We start from the raw sequence: 20,680 nt of genomic DNA, 5'->3' as shown, positions 1-20,680 counted from the left end.
CTCTCTTCCTCCCTCCCTCCCTCCCTCCCTCTTTGCACCAGGGACAGATCCCAGGGCCTCACATATACTAGGTGAGCCTCCACCACTGAGCTACACCCCTACTCCCCTAACTCAATTTTTATTTACACTTATTACATTTATATTTTCCCATTTGATTTTTCAAATGAGCCTTTTGCTCAAGCCTGGAACACATATGACTGTAAAACAGAGATCAAAGTTTCACACAAACAAAACAGATTAGATTCTCAGCAACTTTGGCATCTTCTAAATCACCTTTTATGGCACACATCATACATGTATTAGTCATTCACCCATCTATTTTTTTCAACAAATATTTAGTAAGTCCTACTAAATGACTGGCTCCATTCTTCATGCTAAAACTGAACAAAAAATATCCAAATCCATTCCCCTCTGAAGTTTACACATTAGTGCAGGAGGGTCAGGCAAAACATAAGTTAAAGAAGCCAATCACACACACACACACACACACACACAATAGTAGGGGGTCTGTTCCAGATTAAAAGAAAATAAAGGACATTACCATGTATAATATATAAACCTTGATTAGATCCTGGGTCAGAAAACAAACAGTAAATGCTCTATCACTTCTTTTTTTTAAATATTTATTTTTTAGTTGTAGTTGGGCATACCTTCACTTTATTTATCTTCATGTGGTGCTGAGGATTAAAAATATTTGGGAACAACTGGGGAAAGTGTAATTTGTACTGGATGTTAGGTGATGTTATAAAATTATTGTCAGTTTTCTTAAAAGTGATACTGACATTGGGGTTATGAAGAAGAACAAGAGAATGTACTTTCTCATAAGAAATAAAGGATGGGGAGGTAAGGCGCCATGATTCCTGTAACTTAGAACAGGTTGTACACCCTGTGGTGCTGAACAAGCACACTTTGGGTATAACTGTTCCATCAGCCTATTGCCTTCTGCTTCTTCACAGGATACACGGAAACACTGTCAAGGTCTTGTTGAAATCCAATCAAACTCAACAAATATACTAAATATAGCTATACTAAATACAGATTCCTCCCAATTTAATAGTCCAATAATCTCTTCCAAAAGGGGAATAAATTCACATGATTGTTCTTCCTTCTCCTTCAGTATTACTCTCATTACCATCATTTATCATCACTGTCTTCACAGTTATTACTGATTTTGATAAGCCCTATATACATTATTTGATTTAATCCTCAGGACTGAGCCAGGCACAGGGGCACATGCCTTTAATCTCAGCTACCTGGGATGAGGCAGGAGGATTACAAGTTTGAGGCCAGCCTTAGCAATTTAGTGAGGCCCTGAGCAACTGAGACCTTGTTTCAATTTTTTTTTTTAAAGTTGTAGATGAACACACAGTATCATTATTTTCAAAATTTTAAAAATAATAATAATAAAAGGGATTGGGGGACGTGGCTCATTGGTAAAGTGCCCCTGGGTTCAATCCCAGTACCCACCCACCCCCGCGCACACACACACACACAAATAAAATTTTAATAAATCTTCAGAACTAATCCCAGTGGCTCAGGAGGCTGAGGCAGGAGGATCATGAGTTCAAAGCCAGCCTCAGCAACTTAGCGGGGCACTTAGTAACTCAGTGAGACCCTGTCTCTAAACAAAATGGGAATGTGGCTCAGTGGTTGAGTACCCCCTGGGTTCAATCCTTAGTACAAAAAAAAAAATTCTTCAGAACTACCTTATTAAGTAGGTTCTTTGTTTATTTCTATTTTTACCAATAAGGAAGTTATTATTAACTTGTCCCATGTCATTTTACTAAGAAATGAAAAGAGCTGGGATTGAAATGAGGTCTTCTTTACCCACCAACCCTGGGCTCTTTTCCTCTTCCCTCTCCTTTCTTCCTCTTTCTCCTCCTCATCTTCTATAAATTCTGATAAACTCATAGTGATCACAATTTCGTTTTCTGAATATTTTAAATTTATTCCTGCTAATAAACAGTTGAAGACTCTCACTAAGATAAATGTCAACATCACCAGCCTTCAGCCTTCTGAAAATTAGCTTCTTGACTCCAATCCTCTGAAATTTCTCTCTACCCCTACCCACCCCCCTTTCTCCTCCCGGTGCGGTGCTCACTCTTGATGCCCGCCAGCCACAGCTCAGCCACTCATCCCCTAGTCCTCAGTACCTTGGAATGTAAACCAAGTCAAGGAACGTGAACTCATTCAAAATGGTTAGGTGATCTCTTACAATCTCAGCTATGTTTGATTTCATTCCCTGGAACCAGTGTTTATCTTTTCCAATCCAAGGAGCATTCTCTTTAACAGAGAAGACTAAACCAAAACAGAAGTGAGTGCTCTATTTTCTTTTATTCATTAATATTTTACCACCCACCTGGGTCTCATTGTTTTTTTTGCTCCCAATGTACTTTTTTTCTTTTAAGATATAAGACAAAATTTTATTTAAAGATTTCAGTACCACTGAATTTAAAAAAAAACTCATTAAAATTTTTAAGCTCCCAATGTACTTTTAAAAAGGAAAACTTTTTATATTGCCTTTAGTATTTTGTCACAATTCTCAGTTTTCCTAGTCTCTTATTTTCCCTTTAATTTATACAATTCAGTTAATATTTATTTATATTTACTTGAACTAGGCACTTGGCTAGATGCTGAGAATACAGGGTAACAAAGACAGATAAATGTTCTACAGTCTAATGAGAGACAGAATGTAAGCAAATAATTATATATGTGAAAATTGTAAGAAAAAGAGCCAGAAAAATATATTAAACCTAATTTAGAACTCCAGAAAATTCTGTAGAAAAGAGACATTTATAAAAAAAGAAATATTACCAATCTCACATACACTCTTTTGGAAAAGAAGGAAACATTTCTTTCTTTCTTTTTTTTTTTTTAAAAATTAGTTGTAGATGGACCCAATACCTCTGTTTTATTTATTTATTTATTTTTACGTGGTACTGAGGATCAAACCTGGGCCTTACACGTGCTAGGCGAGCGCTCTACCACTGAGCCACAGTCCCAGCTCCAAGAAGGAAACATTTCTAAATTGATTTTTCAGGCCAGCGTAATCCTGATACTCAAACAAGATGATCTATATTACAAGAAAAGAAACTTATAGCCTAACATATATCATGCAAGATAGATGCAAAAAATCACTAACAAAATGTTAGTAAAAGAAATCCAGCAGTATATAAAAAGGATAATATCACAATTAGGCAGAAAGGAGAAAAACCATATGATCACCTTAATAGATGAAAAAAATAAACATTTACCAGATGCAAGAAAATAAACATTTATAAGTTCATTCTAAATATTATAAATGGTAGGACTCTTGAATGACCAAAATAATCTCAGAAAAGTTGAAGGGTGCGTATTAGATCAGTGCAACAGAATCCATAATCCGGAAGCAGACATGCACATATATGATCAACTGATTTTTTTGAACAAAGGACCCAAAACAAATGAGTGGGGAAAAGAAAGTCTTTAAAAAATGAAAGAAAGAAAGGGTCTTTTCAATAAATGGTGTTATATAACAACTGGCTGTCCACATGGGGAGGGGTGAAAAAAAACTTGACCCCAACTTCAAACCAACTACAGAAAACAATTCAACATTAGTTATAGACCTAAATATAAAACCTAAGACCCTAATGCTTGTAGAATAAAATACAGGTTAATTTAGTCACAACATAGGGAAAATGAATATTTTTTTAGATTGAATCCAAAAGACCCTAACTCTAAAAGAAAAAAAAAATTCTGAAATGGGCTTTAAAAACTTCTGCTAAATAAAAGACATCATTAAGAAAATAAACTACAGATAGAATATTCATGATACACATATTTGAACATATAAGAACATATAAAGAATCCCTATTACAGACAAAAGACAAAAAAACAATAAAAATTGGGCAAAAGACTTCAAGAGGCACTTCACAAAGAATATGCAAATGGCCAATAAACAATTTAAAAAGTGTTCAACATTATTAGTCATCAGGGAAATGCAAACAAAAACTACAATATCACTTCATACCCATTAGAATGGCTAAACTAACAAAAGACTGATAATACCAAGTGTTAACCAAGAAGTATAATAAATGGAATTCTCATATACTGCTGGGGGGAAGGTAAAACATTACAACTTCTTTGGAAAGCAGTCAGGCAGCTATTCTACCATGGGTATTTTACTGAAGAAAAATGAAAACATATGTCCACAAAAATACTCAAAAATATTCCTAGAAGCTTTATTCATATTAGCCAAAACTCTACATAACTTACTGTCCATTAACAGATGAACAAAAATACTCAGTTAAAAAAAAAGAAAAAATTACTGACACATACCACAATGTGGATGAATATTTCTCCAAAGAAGATGTATAAATTGCCAATAAACACATATAAATATGTTTAATATCATTAGTCATCAGGGAAATAACAAATCAAAAGTATAGTGAACTTCCATTTCACACCAAGATGGTTATAATTAAAAAGACAGATAATATCAAGTGTTGGTAGGAACACACATTGCTGATGGGAATGTAAAATAGAGCAGCTGCCTTGGAAAACATAGAAGTAATGTATGAACCAGCATTCCATTCATAGGAATATATGCAAGAGAAATGCAAACATATGTTCATACAAAAACTTGTGCACAAATGTTCATAGCAACATTATTTATAATAGCCCAAAGTGAGAACAAGCTGATGTCTATCAATGGATAAATGGATAAACGGCTAAAACATGGTAATATTATAGAAACAATATGAAATATTATTTGGCCGTGAAAAGGAATAAAGTACTAATCCATATGATAACATGGATAAAACCTTGAAAATAAGCAAAGAATCATACCCAGAAGACCACACATTATATGATTCCATCTATATGAAGCTTCCAGAATGGGCATTATCCATAGAGACAACAAGCAGATTTGTGGTTATCTAGAGTTGGGCATTGGTGGGTAGGGAAAAGTTACTGACAATGAACATGGAGTTTTTTTCCTGAGGCCAGAGTTTGAAAACCACTGAATTAGCCGGGTGCAGTGGCGTATGCCTGTAATCCCAGTGGCTCCGGAGGCTAAGATAGGAGGATCACGAGTTCAAAACCAGCATCAGCAAAAGTGAGGCACTAAGCAACTCATTGAGATCCTGTCTCTAAATAAAATACAAAATAGGGCTGGGGATGTGGCTCAGTTGTCAAGTGTTCAATCCCTGATACCCCACCCCCGCTCCCCCCCAAAAACCCACTGAATTGTACCTTTAAGTAAGTAATTTATGGGACTGACCCTGGAGCTCAGGGGTAGAACACATGCTTAGCACCATGAGGCCCTGAGTACAATCCACAGCATCAAAAAAAAAAAAAGTAAACTGTATAGTATGTAAATTATATCTTAATTAATTTATTAAAATAATTTCAGAGGAACCATTTACTGTGAGTTCTAATTTTCTACTGAGTCTTTACTATTTTTGATTATGGGTTTTGGGGACTTCTATATGTAAAGCAATTAGTTCTTCATCAGTGATGAGTTGTAAATATTTCCTCCCTGTTTACTGTTAATCTTTTGTTCTTATTTATAGAATTTTTTTGTCAAGCAGATTTTTTCCCCTTTTTATGTAATGAAATATATCAATTTTTTCTTTTATGGGCTTCTAGGTTTTTGTCGTACTTAGAAACACTTTCCCTTCTGTGAGATTTATTTTCATGTTAGGTGTGAATAAGGAATTCAACTTAGTTTTTCAAAGATGGCTACTGTAGGGGCTGGGGATGTGGCTCAAGCGGTAGCACGCTCGCCTGGCATGCGTGCAGCCCAGGTTCGATCCTCAGCACCACATACAAACAAAGATGTTGTGTCCGCCGAAAACTGAAAAAAAAAAAAAAAAAAAATGGCTACCGTAGTTGTGTTCATTGACTTAAATGCCTTCCCCAATCTATATTAAATTCATTTTCTTTTCTTTCTTTCTTTCCCTCTCTCTATTTTTGGTACCAGGGATTAAACCCGGGGACAGTTAACCACTGAGCCACATCCCCAGCCCTTTGTGTTTTTGAGACAGGGTCTTGCTAACAAGCTGTTTAGGGCCCGGCTAAGTTGTTGAGGCTGGCTTTGAACTCTCAGTCCTCCTGCTCTAGCCTCCCAAGCCACTGAGATTACAGGTATGCACCACAGTGCAGCTAATTTCATTTTCTTTTTCTTTTTAATTTTTTTTGGTAGTTGTAGATGGATAGAATGCTTTTATTTTATTTGTTTATTTTTATGGAGTGCTAAGGATCGAACCTAGTGCCTCACGCATGCTAGGCAAGCGCTCTGCCACTAAGCTACAGCCCCAGCCCAGCTAATATCATTTTCATACTTGAGCCAATTTGAGGCTTCTGATTCTAGTCTACTAATTTTTTGCCCATCTGTTTATGTGCTGGTGATGCACAGAGTAGTGATGGGCTGGGGCTATAGCTCAGTGGTAATCACTTCCCTAGCAAGTGTGAGGTATATGAGTTTGGTTCCCAGCACCAACTAAAGAAAACAAAGTGTGTTGATGAGCATGTGCTCTGGAGCTAGCCCCCAGGTTCAAATCTACACTCTGCCATTTATTGGCAAGGTGAGTTGCAGTAAGTTAATTTGAATGGGCTGTTGTGAGGATTAAATGAACTACTATATCTGAAGTGCTCCAAACAGTACTTATTACATCCTATTTTGTGTTAGCAATTACTAGTAGAATTATTATAATAGATCTAATCTTCTATCTGGTAGGGCTAGTACCCTCATTATTTCTTTTCTTTCTCAGGATATTTCTGTTTTTCCTGCATCAGCTTTATAATCAGCTTATCTCTACAAAATAAGCAAACAAACCAAATAATACTATTTTTGATATTTTTTACCAGGACTATGTTAATTTATAAATTAAATTAAGGATCACTGACAGCTTTGTGCTTTTAAGTCTTTCTTTCTAGGAACATAGTATGCCTTTCTATATGCCCAAGTCTTCTTTTGGGTGCGTCTATAGTATTTTAAAGCCCTCTTTAGATAGTTCTTGAATACTCTTCTTAGGTTTATTGTTAGCATTTTGTCCTTGTGCTATTAAAAACAAAATCTTTTTCTCTTGTTTGAATTTATGAAGTCTATTATTTTTTAAACAAATTATTGATTTTAGTACATTTTGCCAACCTATCTTGCTGAATTTTAATGTTTATAATAGATTTCAATTTGATTACCTCGGGCATTCCAGGTAAGTATTATGTCTCTAGCAATAATCAAATTTCCCCCTCTCTTCAAAATTTTATGTCTCTTATTTCTTTATCCTGCTTAATCATTGATTGGTACAATTAAAAAATGTGAGTATTAGTAGCAAACAGTAAATGTGAAATTGTTTTATAATTATATCTAGATATTCTAGCTCAAATTTCTTCCATCTCAAAGATGACATAACATGAAGGCAAATCAAAAATTTAAAATTTAAAATAATTTCCAATATATATGAGAGATACATAAGAAAATATACATAAGAAGATGATTCTATGTTAAAAAAGCAGGTTATGCAAATATATAGTCAGCATAATTTCTACTATGCAAAAACACCAATGCATAGAAAACACTAGAAATGAATAGCAAGTATTTTAATGGTGAAAGCTGTGGGTGGTTGGTTTATGGGTGATTATTCTGCTTCATTACACTTTTCTGCACTACTACATTTCTACAATAAGCAAAAGTTTCTTTGATGATCAGAAAAACATAAATAAACAAGGGGAAAAAGGAATTAATCAAGTATACTGTTTTTTGGCTGAGTGCAACTTTGAGCTTATGTCTTGATGTTTCAAATCCCTATCACAGTGCTCTCCTGACTCAAGCCAGTTTTGTGATCTGCATCAGGAATGCTTTATCTATTTCTTCCATCTGGCTAGGCAGCCTACAGTGTAATCCCAAAATGATGTCACTTCTCTTTTGCTCTTCTTTTATCTGAATCCAGATGTTCTCCAACATGCTCCCACCCTCAGATTTGTGTCTAGATATCCATGCAGCTATAGATCTTTTTGATACCAAATGGCTTTGTATCTCTTAATACCCTTAAATATATTTATTTTTCCTTGTTCATGATTCTTCCCACAAGACCTCTGGATGACCCACATTGAATTATTCCACAAGGAAACCTGTTTTCTGGTATTACTGAGCAGCAAACATTTTCTAACATTTTTTTTGAACCCTGGGATGTCTTAAGAAATTCCAAGGAAATGCTATCCAAGCCAAGGCAATGATTGACAGAACTTTTGGAGATACAGCCTTCTTGAAGGAAGTCCAGAAATCATTGGCTTTATTACAAATTTGTACTATCTAACCTCAACTGGATGCTCATGGCTACTAGTAACTCTTAGTCATCTCCTTTTGACTCTGTATCACATTCCTTAGAACAGCTGCTCCAGACACTTTCCATTCTCAAATTTCCAAACCAACCCTATGCTTCAGCCACCAACTCTCAGCAAATAACTCTTTATTTTGTTAGAAAGATTGAAGCCATATGATTTCTTAAGTTCTTTTGATTTCCTTACTCTATGTAACTTTTAAAAAAATATTTTTAGTTGTAGATGGATACAATACCTTTATTTTGTTTAGTTTTTTTATGTGGTGCTGGGGATCGAACCCAGTGTCTCATGCATGCTAGGCAAGTGCTCTACTGGGCCACAACCCAGCCCTCCTCTATGTATCTTTAAAAATTAAAAAAATAAATAAAAATTTAAGTTGTAGATGGGCACAATACCTTATTTAATTTATTTATATGTGATGCTGAGGAATGAACCAAGTGCTTCACAGGTACTAGGCAAGCGATCTACCACTGAGCTACAACCCCAGCACCCTCCCCCCGTGTATCCTAATATTTCTCTGCATCTTCACTTTTCCTCCAGTTTTTCCTTCTCCTAAAGAAATCTTTCCCTTTTCCAACTAAGATGAATCTCTCCGTCTGTTATCAGGTCCACATCTCAACCTCTCTGGGACCTTGCTCCACCAATTATGCCCATTACACTTGCATTTTGATTTTGCATCTCCACGAACTCCTTGCCATCTGCCCACACATGCCTAAATGGTCCCTTAAACTAAAAAAAATATATATTTTATAGAAGAAAATAACTCATTAAAGTTATTTTCTTCCCCCCTCAACAGGTGCTGGTGGGGATCAAACCCAGGGCTTCATGCATGCTAGGCAAGCACTTAACCACTGAATTATGTCCCCAGCCCTCTTTTTGTTTTTGAAGCCAAATTTCTCAGAAGAGTGTGATATATTCTCCCTTTTTACCATCCATCCATTCATTCACTAAGTCCTTCAATGATACTTCCATTCCCCAACTAAAACTGTTCTCTTGGAAGTTATGAGTGATTTCCCAATGAGTATAACTATGTAGCGAAGGATCTTTTCTTAGTTCTGCACCTGCAACAACTAATGCTGTTGCCCATCCTTTCCTTGAAATCCTTGTCCGTTGGCTCCTGCACTGCCACATTATGCTAGTTCTGAACATTCTGATAACTTGTCCCCAGATTTTTCTTCCTTCTCTTACCCTTTAAATAAAAGGATTCCCTGTCAGGAAAGAGAGAGGTCAGTTGACAGTTACCAGTAATTCCAGTTAGAGTTTACAGTTAGAGGAATTAAGTTTTAGTGCTCTACCACATAGTAGTAGGATGATTACAGTTTATAACAGTTTATTATTTTATAAAGAATTAGAAGAGAGGAATTCAAAGTTTCCTAACACAAAGAAATGATAAATATTTCAAGAGATAGAGATGACTATTATCCTGATTTGATCAATACACAATGTGTACATGTACCAAATTATCACACTGTACATCAGAAATATGCACAATTATTAATTAAAAATACAAAAAATCATTCCCTTATCCCTCTTTGACCATATCTCTCTGTGTGTGTTCTTCTTCTTTTTTTTTTTTTTGGTACTAAAGATTGAACCCCGGTGCACTTAACCACTAAGCCACATCCCCAGCTATTTTTATTTTTTATTTTGAGACACTGCTTTGCTTAGTTGCTGAGGCTGGCCTTGAACTTGAGATCCTCCTGTCTCAGCCTCCTGAGCTACTGGGTTACTATATTCCTCTCATCCATGTGATTTAACTATCATCTGTATTTCTACCTTTATTTTGTTTATTTAGTTTTTTTATGTGGTGCTGGGGATCAGTCTTGAATCCCTCCTATAAAAGTTCATTTGAAAGATTCTCTAGCTTCTCAAACTCATTTCATCCTAAACTAAACTATGGTAGAAAGTCTTAACCAATCCTGCTTAACAAATTGAGTCTTCTGGTTTTCATTCTGCATTTTTAAATGCTTAAGTTACTGTCTCATTTATTAAATTTTAGACATCATTTTTGAACTCTAAGTTGAAAAGGATAAATTATCTTTGTCTCTACCCACACATACTTTCCCTCTCCCACGCTTTCAATATAGATATTGTACTGATTTGAGATTACAAATATTTAGTATTTATTTATTCATGACTACATAAATATAATTCACAGCCAAGCCATGAGATTTATTATTATTACTTTTTCTTTCTTAAACAACTTTTGTTTTTCTTAAAATCATCTCTTTCTTGGATTGCTTGGAGTTTCTAAGTATTGATCACTTCTTCTTCAACTCAAAGATCAATCTCTAATCTTTCACCTTAAGTGGTCCACCACAAGAGACCATCTATCAGTTTTAACCTTCCTGCACACATTCCTCCTGAAGCGTTCGGTCCTGCCACTTCTGTCTGAATTGGTTGCTTTCTAGCTCTCCTGCACAAACAGCTGTCCTGGGACTACCCTACACTATCATTCTAATAATTCTCTCTCTCTCTCCTGGGTTGGATCCCTTGTTTCCAGAGCCTATTTCTCTTTCTAGATTTATTCTCATTTTTTGATGAAACCCAGTAGTTTCATGAGAAAGGGTGCAAGGGAGTTAAAAATTTTAAAATCTTGCCCACTTAAAAATCTCTCCTTGGGGCTGGGGTTGTGGCTCAGCAGTAGAGCAATTGCTTAGCACATGCGAGGCCCTGGGTTCGATCCTCAGCACCACATAAAAATATAAACAAATAAATAGATAGATAGATAGATAGATAGATAGATAGATAATCTCTACCCTTGGGGCTGTGGCTGTGGCTCAGGGGTAGCACACTTCTTAACACTGTATATAAATAAATAAAATAAAGGTCTATCAACAATCAAAAAAATATTTAAAATAAAAAATCTCTATCCTTGGACTGGGGTTGTAGCTCAGTGGAAGAGCACATGCCTAGTATGTGTGAGGCACTGGGTTGGATTCTCAGCACCACATATAAATAAATAAATAAACAAACAAACAAATAAATAAAGGTCTCATTGACAACTAAAATAAAAAAAATATTTTTTTAAAAAATTTCTATCCTCACAGGTGATTGGTATAGAATTCTATGTTGGAAATAATTTTCCCTTAGAGTTCTGACAGCATACTCTATTGTCTTTTAGCTACCAGTGCTGCTATTGAGAGGCCTGACAGCATACTGGTTCCTTTATTCACTCTTTCTAGAAATTCAGGATTTTAGATATTATATTCCTGTACTGGTTCTCTAATTTTCTTGCAATTTTTCCCCTATTTTCTTTTAATTGGCCTTTTCTGGACAATTTCCCTAATTTTGTCTATCAGCCTGTCTAATGCTTTCTTTCTGCTCTTGCAATTTCTAATTTCCAAGAATTATTTCTTGGAGCCCTAGTACAGTGGCACTTGCCTGTAATCCCAGTGGCTGAGGCAAGAAGATCTTGAGGTCGAAGCCAGCCTCAGCAACGTAGTGAGGCCCTAAGCAACTTCGTGAGACCCTGTCTCAAAGTAAAAAAAATGAAAAAGGGCTGGGGATGTGGCTCAGTGGTTAAATGCCCCTCGTTTAATCCTGGTACCTGCCCCCCACCAAAAAAAATCCTTTTGGGAAAATTCTTGTTTTCTTTTTTGGTACCCAGATGTGCTTTACCACTAAGCCATATGCCCAGTCTTTTTTTTTTTTGAGACAGGGTCTCACTAATTTGCTTATGGTCTTGCTAAATTGCTGAGGCTGACTTTGAACTTCTAATCCTCCTGTCTCAGCCTCCTCAGCAGCTGGGATTATAGGCATACACCACTGTGTCTGGCTCTTTCCTTTTTTTTTTTGAGGTGAGGTCCCACTAAGTTGCCCAGACTGGTCCTAACCTCCTGAACTCGAGCTCCTTCTGTCTCAGCCTCTGGAGTAGCTGGGACCATAAGCATGCTAAACTGGGAAATTCTTTTTATTTATTTTTATATGTGTGTATATATTTATTTTTATTTTTCATATGTCTATGGACCTTTATTTTATTCATTTACTTACATACGGTGCTGAGAATCAAACCCAATGCCTCACACATGCTAGACAAGAGCTCTACCACTGAGCCACAATCTCAGCCCTGGAAATTCTTATTTAATGGTTCAGTATCTTCTCTTTTTTTTCCTGAGGATATTAATGGTAGGTTTCTTCTGCTCCTTTATTGTCACTGCTCCTTCTGAATTCTCCCCTCCCCTCCCCTGCTTGTTTTGGCTCCTAGCTATCATGTTATAGACTTTCCCCAAATTTCTGGTGATCCTTGAATGAGCCTATTCATATTTGGAGAGGGGTTATCTAAATGGATGGGGTACATTTATATAGAGTTTTATTGTAGAATAAATGGGTGGAATTTCTTGGTGCAACTCCTTGATGTCAGATTTGTGGAGACTTCTTCAGTTTTTCCAGAAAATAGTTTAGACTCCTTCCTGGGGTTTGGGGGCATCTATCAGGAAATCAGCATTCTGAGAGCAAAGCAGGAGTGGAAATATGGCACTTCACCTCTGCTCTGTGGCTGGTATTCCTGAGTGGCGAGCTCCTCCAGTTAATTGCTCTAGTCTTTTCCTGGGGTGAAGGAGGAAGTGACCATGATACTTGAAGTAAGGAACAGAACTGTTCCTTATAAAGATTTTCAACATTGCAGGTGCAGTGATGCATGCCAGTAATCCCAGCAACTCGGGAGGTTGAGGCAGTAGGATCACAAGTTTGAGGCCTGCCTCAGTAATTTAGTGAGGCCCTAAGCAATTTAGTGAGACTGCCTAAAAATAAAAAACAAAAATGGCTGGGGATGTGGCTTAGTTGTAAAAGTGCCTCTGGGTTCAATCCCCAGAACCAAAAAAAAAAAAAAAAAGTTTTCAAAAAACCATCCTGTTTTTAGTTTCCTGCATACCCCCAATTTCACAGTACCCGATACCTCCAATTCTTTAACTCTTTAGACTTCTATGGCACAAATGGATATCTTTCCTTTTGTGTAAGAAGTAGTCAGCTGTCTCTGCTAAATCAGTTCCTCCTTATCCATGTACTGTCCACCTTTTAAAATTTGGTTGACAGCTATCATTTATTATAATTTCCTCTTTTGTTTTCTTTGTCCTTTTCCTTAATCCTTTTCCCTCCATTATAATTTTTGGACATTCTACAGGAAGAACAAAAAAACATATATATTTGCTTAACACTTTCTACCATTGGTTTGAAACTATTTACATATACATTTTCTTTCAAACTGGACTGTGAACTCCTTAAAAATAGAAATATATCATCCTTATCCTTTTTTTGGGGGGGGGTACTGGGATTGAACTCAGGGGCACTCAACCCCTGAGCCACATCCCCAGCCCTATTTTGTATTTTATTTAGGGTCTCACTGAGTTGCTTAGTTCCTCACCATTGTTAAGGCTGGCTTTGAACTCGAGATCCTCCTGCCTCAGCCTCTCAAGCCACTGGGATTACAGGTGGGTACCACCATGCCCTGCATTCTTATCTTTTTAAATAGCAGCACATAGAATAACATGTGGCACAGAGGACACATCAACAATTATTGTTGAATGAATGAACAGATGAGTGAATGAGTTCTTTGAATACCTTTCATTTAGCACAGTGTTCCAAACATTAAATCACTTAATAAAATACACAAGAAAGCTTTATAAGTGTCATTTTGTGTTTAAGATTTCAAGTATGTGGTTTTCAGAAAGACTACTATGCATAAGTATAGATTACATGACTACAGTATAGGGTGTATACTACACACTTAATGTGTCATTTGTGTGTGTGTGTGTGTGTGTGTGTGTGTGTGTAGTACTGGGGATTAAACCCAGGGGTGGTCTACCACTGAGCTATATCCTAGTCTGTTTAATTCTTATTTTGAGAAAAGATCTTGCTAAATTGCCAAGGCTGGCCTTAAACTTGTGACTCTCCTAATCTCCTGAGTTGCTGAGATTATAGGCATTTGCTACCACACCTAGCAACCAGGTAATTTTTGAAAATGAATTCTGAATCCTTTGTTTGAAAAGTTTTAATGTCGTTTTAAAAAATAAACCTTTTTTGTTTGTTTGCCCCATTCCCTGCCCTGCTTTTTGATTGTTTTAATAGAAGAAAAGTATAGAAACATATTAACCATAAAGTAAGAGACTCTATAAAAAGCCACTGTTTGGAGCTGGGGTTGTGGCTCAGTGGTAGAGCGCTTGCCTAGCATGTGTGAGGCACTGGGTTCAATTCTTAGCACCCCATATAAATAAATGAATAAAACAAAGGACCATCATCATCTTAAAAAATATTAAAAAATAAAGCCACTGTCTGATGAGAACAAGTTATGGGCAGACGGCAGGATTACAGGGCAAAGGTACTGAAGTCCATCCCAATACACTAAAATAATGAAATTTTAACAGCCGTTTCTAGGATATACTTTAAATTTTTTTTTTACACAATACCTTTATTTTATTTGTTTATTTTTATGTGTGTCAGGGATAGAACCCAGTGCCTCACGCATGCAAGGCAAGTGTCCTACCACTGAGCCACAACCCCAGATCTATGTTTAAAAATGCTCTCAAGTATACTAAAATATAGTTCACAGTATGTTAAAATAAAAATATCCTATGAAAGAAACAATAACAAAGCAAATTTCTTGGCCAAAAATCATATTTGTTTATTATTCTAGAAAAGTTGGTTTCCTCCTTATTTCTCTGTCGTTCATACTGGGGATTAAACTCAGGAGCATTTGATTTCTGAGGTATATCCCCATTCCTTTTACTTTTTATTTTGAGACAGGGTCTAGCAAGTTGCTGGCTTCAAACTTGGCAATCCTCCTGACTCAGTCTCCTAAGCTGCCTGGATCACAGGTGTGGGCCACCAAGCCCAGTACCTCTTTATCTTTTCAAACACCATTATTACTGCCATCACTTCAGTGCTCAGGTTGCCTCAAATGACTTCTTTCCCCCCCTATTCAAATTCTGCCCGCCTTTCAAGGTCCAACTAAAGACTCCTCTCTTCAGTGAAAGTCTGCACATGACCTCTCCTCTTCCTGATTCCTGCAGCATTTCTCTGCATCACCAGTGTGACTCCTAATGACACTCTACATTGTTCCATCCCTATCTTCCAAGACTGTAGGCATCTTGGAGGCTTGGCCACAACCTTCTCCTCTATACCTTATAACTCCCAGTACCACTTCGGACACACAGCAGGTGCTTAACATATTCTTTTTCTCAGAATAAAAATAGTTTTATTTTATAGTGATGATTAAAAAAACAAACCCCCAATGGGCTGGGGCTGTAGCTCAGTGGTAGGGCACTTGCCTCGCATGCGTGAGGCACTGGGTTTAATCCCCAGCCCCGCATAAAAAATAAACAAACAAACAAATAAATAAAGATACTGTGTCCATGTACAATTAAAAAAATATATTAAAAAAAACACCACACCCTCAAGCAAGGGACTAGGGGTGTAGTTCAGTGGTAAAGAAAGTGCTTAGTATATGCAGGGCCCTGGCTCAAGCCCCAGCACTGTAAAACAACGACAAACTCAAACACTATTAAAAAATGTGAAGAAAAAAACTAAAGTCTCAGCACTTAGAGAAAACCATTAGTAACATTTTGGTATATACCTCTTTCCAACATTTTTGTATGTATATAAACATATAAAGAAATAAAGATATATAATATTGTATAAATAGTATTTTAATGTCATATTGTTCTACAACTTGCAACAATAAATATAGGTGTCCGGCAAATATTGATGTATTTGCCCATCAATACAAATTTCCTGAATTTAATATATATTTTAAAAGTAAAAATGTGTTTCCAAAGAATTATTAACCCATTGGCCCATCAAACAAAGTTCTGAAAATTGGAATTATGTATTTTTCAGACAGCTAATTCTGTAGTCCTCAAATCCATTATAATTATAACATGGTTAAATTCATTTATTCATCCATTGATTTTAAGATATTGGTCACCCACCTGGTAAACACTAAACTACCCATTAATCCTTATCTCTTCTGTCATACATCTTTCCTGAGCTTTCAACCAGCTATTACATCCTAACATTCCTCCTGCAAGTGACAAGGTGGTAAGTACTCTCCGGGGTCAGCTTCACTTCACTTGGACAGTAGCTTGTTTGAATGAGTATTGTGATGGCAAAGCCTACATTGTATTATTTGTCCATATAAAATCCATCTTATTGGGTTTTCTTTTTGTGTGTGTGTGTGTGGGGGGAGGTTTGTTTGTTTGTTCTGGGTACTGGGGATTGAACCCAGGAGTCTTTATGACTGAGCTACCTTTTAATTGTTTAGTTTGGGACAGGGTCTGGATAAGTTGCTTAGGGCCTTACTAAATTGCTGACACTGTCCTACTGCCTCAGCTTTCCAAGTCACTGGAACTACAGGTGTGTACCACCCACCTCACCAGGCCATAATGAGTTTTTGAGAAATGGTGATTTAAAGCCCTAATGGTCCTTTTGGGTCCTGTGTATGTAAAAAATGGTTTGCAACCCACTTTGTTCTTTCTCATCGATCTCCATGCCAGATGAGAATTTGCAAAAGTGTTTTTTAAATCAGGACAAGGGGGAAAGAACAGGGCAGGGAATCCTTGGCTGCAACAGCCGGCTTCAAAGAATTCAGTGTGCTGGGAACAGCAGCCAACTGGGTGCGACTGACTGCACCCTTGCACCAAAGCCAGAGAACAAAGATGAAGGGCAAGGAAATTAGGGAGATTCTTGAAGTGACTTCCCAGGAGGAATCTCAGACCAGCCACACCCAGTCCCTTCATCTTAGTAAATAACTCAGCAAAACTGCAAATGGGCTTAGCTGAGTCCCTGCAGGAACCTCTCCCAGGGAGTGGGGGATTTCTGCCTCACTGCTGCTACATGCAACTTCCCAAACGGAGCTTGCCTGCAGGGGAAGTGTGTGCTCTCCCCAAGTCACGGCATGTTTATCCTAAGATGAACAAACAAACAGCAAATAGCTGGGGAGGGTTTTCCCCATTTCCTGGCAGCAGAAGGAGAGCAGCTGTCTTCTGGTTATAGTGGGGATTTGGACTTTTTAATACAGTTTTAAAAATCTCTAGTAGAGATCCTAATTTGTCTATATTTGATGGTTAAATTGAAATCTGAACTGCTCTTTCCAAGACAGGCTGAACTGATTGGAAATGGGCTATAAATAAGCACAGTCCAGCAGGCATTTGTTAATTTATTCACTCATTTATTGAACACATACAATAGGCAAGGTACAGAATGGGGATTCAAAACTAAAATATGTAGTCTTCATGCTCAAGAAGATAAAAATGATAATCATCACAATGACAAAAGCTACAGAATGACAGGGCAGTATTATGTGCTCTGATTACTAAATGCTTTAGGTTGTCCATTTCATTTTCCCAACACTGAAGTACTATAGTCACCATTTTTATAGATACAAAAAGGAAGGCTTGGAAAATTAATCTCACCATGGTCACACAGCTATATCCAATAAAAAGGAGACTTGAACTTAAGGCTGCTTGACTCTAAAGTCCTTTTCTTTGGTACCTCACACAGAGATAAACAGATGCTTGATTTACACACTTACAGTCTAGATGGGAAGGCAGGAAAGACAAAAACCCATTTATTCTTAACCCTATACAACTTTTAGGAAAGAGATTATGGTGTTTTCCAGTAACTAACCCTAAGGTATGATAGAACAAATGCCATAGGAGGGGTCACTTTTGAATGGAGGTCAGGGAAGACAAAAGGGAGGAAACAGGAATCAAAAGGACTTTGAAAAGACACAGTACTCTAGCTGGGGCTATTTGAAGATGAGCATGAAAGTGACATGGAGAAAATTCCTCACTGAGGGAAAAGCAAAGACAAAGGTATGCAAGGGGGCAAGCATAAGGAGTGTCTGGAAAAAGCGGTGTTACTGTGTGGCCAGTGTGTGGCTGAAAAGGCAGCAGCAGGATCTTGAGAGACCTAAAGCATACTCATGGGATTCATATTTCAATAGTAGGCAACACAGCACCAGCCATGTTCTAAGCAGGGTGATAAGGCAGTGCTGTGCTATAGAGAACTACATTTATAAAAGGTTCTCAAACTTTGATGTATATCAGAATCACCTGCAGCATATTTAAAATGCCTGGGCCCTGACCCAAGATTCTAATTAAATTGGTCTGGGTGGGGCCTGGGCATAAGTAGTTTTTAAAATCTCTTTAAGTGATCTTAATACGTAACCAGGATTGAAATCTCTTATGTAGTACAAAAACTTAGAGCAATGAAAGAAAGTTAAGAAGTTATTCAATGTTTCTCAAACTTAGAGGATCATAAGCATCACCTGAAATGCTTATTAAATAATAAATTCCCAGACCCACTGACTGCTAGCTGTGATAGAATAGGTTCAAGACGGGATCAAGGACCTTTTTAAAAAAATGTTTAGTTGTAGATGGACACAATACCTTTATTTTATCTATTTATGTGGTGCTGAGGATCAAACCCAGTGTCCCACACATTCCAGGCAAGCGCTCTACCACTGAGCCACAACCCCAGCCCAAGACTCTGTCTTTTTAACAACCTCTCCAATATGTTTAATTACGGTCAGGTGGAGGCAGTGGGGATACAAAGCAAGTTATGCCAAGCAAAATAAAACTGGAAAAGATTAAATTTTCAACACTATTTTTACTTACTTTTATATACTTCCAGCTTAAAACCCACCAAAACAATCAAATTTGAGTGTGGTTTATTAAACTGACAACTTTAACCTAGGTGGTTTTATTGTGATTCCTAGTGTATAAACTCTAATTTAGTCATTTACTTTTGTTTCTAACAGAACCACGAGAGCAAGAGATTTCAGATACATAAGAGTCATCATTTAATTTCTGGTAGATATACTTTACAGAATGGGTTTAAATAATATTGCATGTTAAAATCTCACTTCAGTCTAGCTTTTTAAAAAAGTTCTTGGGTGTATTTTCAACTTCCAGACTTTGCTTATTATGTCCTTCAAAGCAAGAAACATTTAGTAAAGCAAGTACTATACTTTTCCCTCTATAGTAAGAAGAGATTTTTAAATATTTATTTATTTGTTTAGGCATTGGAGACTGAACGCAGGGGATCTTTACTATTGTACTACATCACTAGTCCTTTTAGTTTTTATTTATTTATTTTTGGTACCAGGAATTGAACCCAGGGGCGCTTAACAACTGAGTCACAAACCCAGCCTCCCCTTTTTAAAAAAATATTTATTTTTTTAGTTTTAGGTGGACACAATATCTTTATTTTATTTTTTGTGGTGTTGAGGATCGAACCCAGCACCCTGCACATGCCAGGCAAGTTCGCTACTGCTTGAGCCACATCCCTAGCCCATACCCAGCCCTTTTTATATTTGTGACAGAGACTTGCCAAGTTGCTTAGGGCCTCACTAAATTGCTGAGGCTGGCTTTGAATTCATGATCCTTCTGATTCAGTCTCCCAAGCTGCTGGGATTACAGGCATGTACCACCACACCTGTCTAGTTTTTATTTTGAGACAGGGTCTCTCTAAATTGCTGAGGCTAGCCTTGAATTTGTGATCCTCCTTCTTCAACCTCCTGAGTCACTGAGATTACAGCAATGTGTCACTGTGCTAAGACTTTTTATTTTAAATGGAAGTGCAATAACTTTTTCTCTTGAAGACAGGTAAAACTTAAAACATGGAACTTAAAATTAAAGCTACTTTTCTTTTATCTGTGTAGCAATGACAGAAGATAAAATATCACAAACAATCACATTCTTATGTCTTAATTTAATCAGATTAGATTTGGGGCTAGAAAATCATATATTCACGTCAAAAACTGAATGGTACAAAACATATTTATTTTTACTTAGCAGCACAACATAAGGTAAGAGAACTGGACTGAAAGTTAGAATACCTGAATTTAGTCCTCGTTCTATAACCAACTGGCTAGGAGAACTTGTCGTCAATTTTTACATCTATCCAATAGGGAAGGGTTAAAGTAGATCAGCAGTTTTCAAATCATGCTCCTCCACAAAAGCTTAAGCTTTTTCAGAGACCCTTACAAGGTCTTATAAATGTTTAATTTCAATTCTTTTTATTTTTTATTTTTTTGGTATGGGGGATTAAACCTACGGGCACTTAACCACTGAGCCACATCCCCAGCCCGTTTTTATATTTTATTTATAGACAAATTTAGGGAGTTGCTAAGGGCCTCCCTAAATTGCTGAGGCTGGCTCTGAACTCAGGATCCTCCTGCCTCAGCTTCCCAAGCCGTTGGGATTACAGTTGTGCACCACCGCACCTGGCTTAATTTCAATTCTTACTAAAAAGATACCTTTATTTAAAATCTATATGACTAGCGATATAACTCAGTAGTAGAGCACTTGCATTATTCACAACAGCCAAAATATGGAAGCAACCCAAGTGTCTATCAACA

The 20,680-nt window shown here is 37.0% G+C and overlaps 1 protein-coding gene and 1 long non-coding RNA gene across 2 annotated transcripts in view; both read right to left on the bottom strand.

Annotated features, from left to right (window-relative positions):
* Cstpp1 (centriolar satellite-associated tubulin polyglutamylase complex regulator 1) overlaps positions 1–20,680 on the bottom strand; it is a 173,496-nt gene that overhangs the window by 56,770 nt on the left and 96,046 nt on the right. The window lies entirely within an intron of this gene.
* On the bottom strand, positions 8,697–15,618 carry LOC125612107. Its single transcript, XR_007342426.1, has 2 exons — positions 14,720–15,618; positions 8,697–8,813 (listed from the first exon to the last, which is right to left on the bottom strand). It is a non-coding gene; the product is annotated as an uncharacterized LOC125612107 (long non-coding RNA).

Source organism: Marmota marmota, unplaced genomic scaffold (assembly GCF_001458135.2).
Source record: "Marmota marmota marmota unplaced genomic scaffold, marMar, whole genome shotgun sequence".
Lineage (NCBI taxonomy): Eukaryota > Metazoa > Chordata > Mammalia > Rodentia > Sciuridae > Marmota > Marmota marmota.
The sequence above is the reverse complement of the archived record's forward strand: the minus strand, read 5'-3'. Positions and strand labels throughout refer to the sequence as shown.